The 5,462-nt window shown below is 43.5% G+C and overlaps 2 long non-coding RNA genes across 2 annotated transcripts; both read left to right on the plus strand.

Moving 5' to 3' along the window:
- Positions 1-1,513: 1,513 nt before the first annotated feature.
- Positions 1,514-2,178, plus strand: LOC136979756 (uncharacterized). Its single transcript, XR_010881440.1, has 2 exons — positions 1,514-1,734; positions 1,925-2,178. It is a non-coding gene; the product is annotated as an uncharacterized lncRNA (long non-coding RNA).
- Positions 2,179-4,148: 1,970 nt separating this feature from the next.
- LOC136979729 (uncharacterized) lies at positions 4,149-5,080 on the plus strand. Its single transcript, XR_010881435.1, has 2 exons — positions 4,149-4,726; positions 4,791-5,080. It is a non-coding gene; the product is annotated as an uncharacterized lncRNA (long non-coding RNA).
- The last annotated feature ends 382 nt before the right edge of the window (positions 5,081-5,462 follow it).

The raw sequence follows: 5,462 nt of genomic DNA on the forward strand, positions 1-5,462 counted from the left end.
GTCTTTGTGGTTTTCTTTTTAAAATCGGTACAGGCGGGAGGGAATAACCGCCTTCTGTCGGAACTAACCGCTTACATTCCGAGTGTCCGGACGAATTCCGAATTATCCCCGAATTATCACCTCCCCGTGCGTTCGAAGGGGGTCCGAATCGAAGAAATGCTCTCCGTTTTTGTTTCTTTTTCGGCCTTCCGACCGATTCGTCGCTTACGAAATAACCTTCGTTGGCCGTCGGGTGGCGCCTCGTCCTGGCAGATATAAATGTAGTCAAGCGTCGTCTTTCGGACGCCATTTTCTGATCGCCAGTGGCTAATCTTTCCTTTTAAAAGGCACTTTTCCTTCGAAAATCGACGTTTGCCTGGGAAATAAGTTACAGTTTCGTTACCGAAAATGAAGCCGTTAAAAATCCATCGGAAACGAAACTACCGGCTTTATACTTTTGTCGAAGGAAAAAGTGCAAATGGAATACAATTTGAAGATGTTCGTAATCGAAAGAAAACGAGAAATTTAAATTATTGATAATTTGTTAAATATTTTGTTCGATATAATTCGGGGACTGCGATTCTCTTCGTGTTCGGAAAATTACGCTGCCGCAAACGAACCAAAAATGAATTTCTACGAATTCCATAGTTTAAGTTGGCTTCGATAATTAAATTTATTAAACGGGGAAGAGAATTCAAAGAAATTTCTACTGTTAACACTTGGCACACCTTGTCTATCCAATGTCGACGCAATGTAAAAGTTTCGTCAAAATCGCGCACAAAGACATTACTTGTATTTAGACGATATCGATATATTATACATTTCTTACACGATTCAATTTAATAAAATAAACTTATTCCTGTACGTCTATATGTAACATCGAGTTCTACTTACACCGCATTGGTTATTTGCTTATGTCCAAAATACAGGTAGACGCAACGTTACGTTAAAATTACGTAAATTTCCTCGATACGAATATATTGAGTTCGCCTCTCACAATTTTGCCACCCTATAGAATTGTAAATTCTTAACGTAGCCCATGCACGAAAGAAAAAATACAATAAAAAACTGTTATCCTCCGGGCACACATCGACGACCTACACCGTTTCGCTTAAAAACGACTCCCGACTATCACGTGACACACCCTGAACCAATTGTGCCGTAGAGAGCCATGGTCAGAAATTTTAATTTGACCTTCCCATTTTAATCTGGCTTCTTCTAAACATCGCCAGATGTCGCCCGGAGGCGTTGAATAGTGGCAAAGGAAACCTCGATTGAAATGTTTAATTGTAAAACGAGAAATATCCAGTTATACTCGGGATTGAAATATGTATTTACATGTTTGATAGTAATACTGCTGATGAGGGGCATGCTAGCCCGAAACACGTATAATGTGTGTACAGAAATTATTACTACGGGTGATATAATACAGAAATTGTTTTTTTTCCGAACTAACTCTCATTACTGTGCCAATCCTTAAACACCAGTATAAAGTCCAAGTAGACAATTAACAATAATAATCTTATTAATCCGTTTCGCCTCCGCTCTCGACGGTCGTCTGCATTTCTTAAAACGCGTCCCTCGGCCCGCGTGGCCCGAACGACGTAAATCGGGAACGAAAAACAGCGCGAGGTTAAGCGTATATTTTTAGAAAATGGAAGCCGCGTCGACCTCGTCCCGAATCGGACCGACGAGGAAAATATAAGACTGCGTCGTCATACTCGGACGCTTTCGTTCTTCGACATGAAGATAGCGGTGAGTGCGGCCACTCTTCCTTCCTACCCGTTTGTCTGTCCGTTTCTCTCTCTCTCTCTTTCTTTCTGTCGTTTGTCTTTCGGGCGCTCTCTACTGTTGTTCTTCGACACGACGGTGGGAGCGCCGCTTCTACTTTCGGCCGTTTTTCCGGAAGTGGAAACGGCGCGTGACCCGGACGTTTTTTTCACAGATACTGGCGGCGCTGTACTCCGTGGCGGTGCTGTTGGCGGTCGGAGGAGGCTACCTGACCCCTGGCGAAGAAGAATTCGTCTCCGATGCCATGAAGATCCGCTCCTCTGTGTCCTCGGTTAGACCGACGGACGGAAGACACGACCCTTGACTTTGGTCCGTCCGATTCTGTTTCAGACGAGTTCCCGAATCGATCCTTCCGTTTTCGTTCTGTAATTTATCTATATTAACAATTAAAGTGTTTCCGTTCTCGAATTTCTTTTCGCTAGAAGCGGATTCATCGAGAATTGAGAATTTTGGCTTAGTTCTCGACGTTACTCGTGCGCGTTACCGGAATCCGACGGCACGAGCGTTGGAAATTTCGACGAAAGAGGGCGCCTAAGTCGTTTCCGGATGCGAAGTGAATTTTGATTGTGGCGCCACAGAGGTGAACGGCGGCCTCTAGCGGTGTAAAAATGGAAATTGAAAGTTTTTAAAGTCTAAAAAATACTTAAAATTCTCTTTTAAACTAACGAGTTAAAATTACTCTTTTATTTATTTATTTTATATATTGGAAATTGAAAGGTTTATAATTACGGCCGTACGGAAGGAATGTTTCTCCTCGACACTAAATATTGTGTCCCGGAGAACCGGGAGAGCGATCGGTATGAACAAGCTACGCGTTTTAATCGTCTTTCCACTTATACGTGCACGCAATAATCGAAGTACCGGCCTGGAAAAAGGGCTCTCTCGGTACCCACGGGCAGAGTTTTTAAAAAATTATAAAATGGGAATAGGGAAACTTTTGCAGAAAGAGTTCCGTCAAAGGTTGGAGGAGAAAAACAAATTAGCATAGAAGTCACGGTCGTTCATACCTAAATGTAGAAATTCGGTAAATACAAAGACAGGTTGCCGGTCTTCTCGTGTGTTCGAATCGGACGCACGTGTCCCTCCTTTGTCGTCGGACTGCCCTTTAATTCCCAGGGGAGTTTAAAGGTTTCATTTTATTTTTAAATTATTTACTCGTTTTTATCGTAGAAAATCTTTTTACGGATGACAAGATAAAAATATTTGTTATTAACCGAAAATTTATTCTAGCGGATGGTGATTGTTCGGTCGAGTACCGACGTACCACCGTATTTGATGTACGCGATGGCATCGAGGGATTCATTAGCGAGGTCGAGGCCGAAGTTTTAAACGCTAAAACGTGTACGTCGGACGTAGAGCGCCGCTTTCCTGTAAGCCTAGAAGTTTGACAATGGCGTTTGAATAGTCAGTGGAATCACGCTCGACATTCCAAACGCCATTGTCAAACCTTCTAGGCTTACAGGAAAGCGGCGCTCTACGTCCGACGTACACGTTTTCGCGTTTAAAACTTTAGCCTCAATCTCTCTATTAACTGCGTTAATCATCGGATACTCCTATATACGTATATATAGTAAAACTTCTCTACCTCAAACATCTGTAACTCGAAGAAAACGAAGTCTCAATGGAACAGCATGGGGATTTAACGTCTCCAACTTGAATTTCTTAACAGGAATTTTCTGCGATTCGAAGTTTTTCACGGTCCCCGCTCGAATTTTAATACAGCATCTATTTTATCCAAAGTAATCCTAATAATCGGATTTGCATGAAATTTTCAGTTCGTTAATATATAAATACAAGTATCTTTGCATAATCTACGCCGGAAATTTGAAATCGAGTACAAAAATTTACGCAATTGAAGAGCGTTACGATGACATTTTGTCGTGTGTTGCTGTGCGCCGGACAAGAGTTTAATGGTTAAATAATATAATTTTATGGAAATTTAATGCGCATTAAGGTTGATATAGACTAATAAATTTATTTATTCATAACAAATATTTTGCCGGCTACGAATACTTTCTCCATATTCCTTATCGATCCATTACCTAAACACTCGGCCTACTTTATCATTTATAATTTTATGATTACTTTTCGTAAAATCCGAACATTTCAAACTCATCTCTCGGTTTCTATTCGCCGTCATTTTTTAAATTTTTACTGCTACTGCCTTCCCATTGGTCGGGAATGGCAACTTACGAATAGCCTCGAACGCGGATACGTATTTTAACGAGACGAATATTTATTCCGGTTCGAGACTCAAACTCGGCCACTCGCCCGGTTGTTTGGTCCAAATGCACGCGGATGAGTCGATTTCGGCCAGGAATTCGATTACAAAAACGTAACGGTATTCGTTATTAAATGATTATTACATATATATAACGAAAATTCGACTTCGTTAACACTACGATAAAAACCGGAGAAATTCGGCCGACGAAACACCGCGGTATAATTAAACGAGAGAAGAGAATTTGCTCGTCTGTTACTTCATTAGGCATTTGTTTAGCAGTCGACCTCGTATCGCTTTTAGAACCGTAACCGCAATTATTCCTTCCGTTCTCGTTACGTTATTCGTATTTAAGCGGTCACGAAACTGGGTTGCGTGACGGCCGTGTTCCTTCGAAACTAGACCTACTTTCTCCCACTGCCATTCTTCTTACACTACTTATACAATGCTAGAGTTAGTCGACACCCTATTCGATTAGGGTGCTGGATGGCGCGCGCCCCTCATATTTCTCCACGTGACGCTCTCCTTCCGGTTGGCGAATATTCCTTCGGAAGGAAGCGTTCCTCCGCGCTGGCTGGGACGACGGCGATTCCCACGCTTCCTTCGAGGACGGGAAGATCACGTCGGGAACCGGACCCCGTCCTTGGAGGGGGAGAAGAGTAAATCACCTTTCCGGGACTTATAAAAGCGCTGAGGATCCCGACGGCTGTAGATATGGAACGTGTAACTTGGCGGGTAAGTGACACCTCTTCCTGCTCTCTCCTCCGACCTCTCGTCCTTCATCTCCTCCTTTTTTCAGTTGAGCTGCGTCCTGACGCTGTTGGCGCTGTGGTCGGCTTCCGCCCGACCTCCCACCGCCGACCAGCCGGGACCGTGGGTAGGTCGGGAGGTGATGTTCGGGTCTAGCATCGATCACGGAGTATGGACGGTGGGTCGTCCTCCCCTTCCTCTACCTCCCGAGCTCGTTCCTCGTCCGCACTTCCCCTACAGCTTCGGCTTCTACAGAAAAATCGGATGACGTCGTTCCTCTCTCTTTCTTTGTAACGTCGTGTGACGTAATAAAGGTGCATCGTCGTGTTTCTGGACTTTTTTCTTCGTTATCCGAAATTATTTCGTAACGAATTTCTGCACGCGAGGAAGTGTACGAGGTTTAATAGTAACTAACGTGTCCCAAATAAATAAAAAGTTTTCGACTGGTCTGTCGACGTTTGTTAACCGTTCCGCTGGTTCAAAATGGCGGCTGTTTTCGGAGGACCGGAAACTCTTGTGTTTCGTAGTATACATTTCCGATATGTTACGTAATAACGTTATTTAGCGCGTTTCGCTCCTTAAATCGATGGGACCTCGGCCACTCGACCGTCATCCGTTCGAAAAGATAGTTCCCTCGTGTAATACAGACACGGAAAGTAACCGGATGCGGGAGCGGGCAGAGAAGTTTTCCGCTTTCGGAACCGGAAAGAAAATATAGGAG

Source organism: Centruroides vittatus, unplaced genomic scaffold (genome assembly GCF_030686945.1).
Source record: "Centruroides vittatus isolate TY-2023 unplaced genomic scaffold, ASM3068694v2 contig_634, whole genome shotgun sequence".
Taxonomy (NCBI): domain Eukaryota; kingdom Metazoa; phylum Arthropoda; class Arachnida; order Scorpiones; family Buthidae; genus Centruroides; species Centruroides vittatus.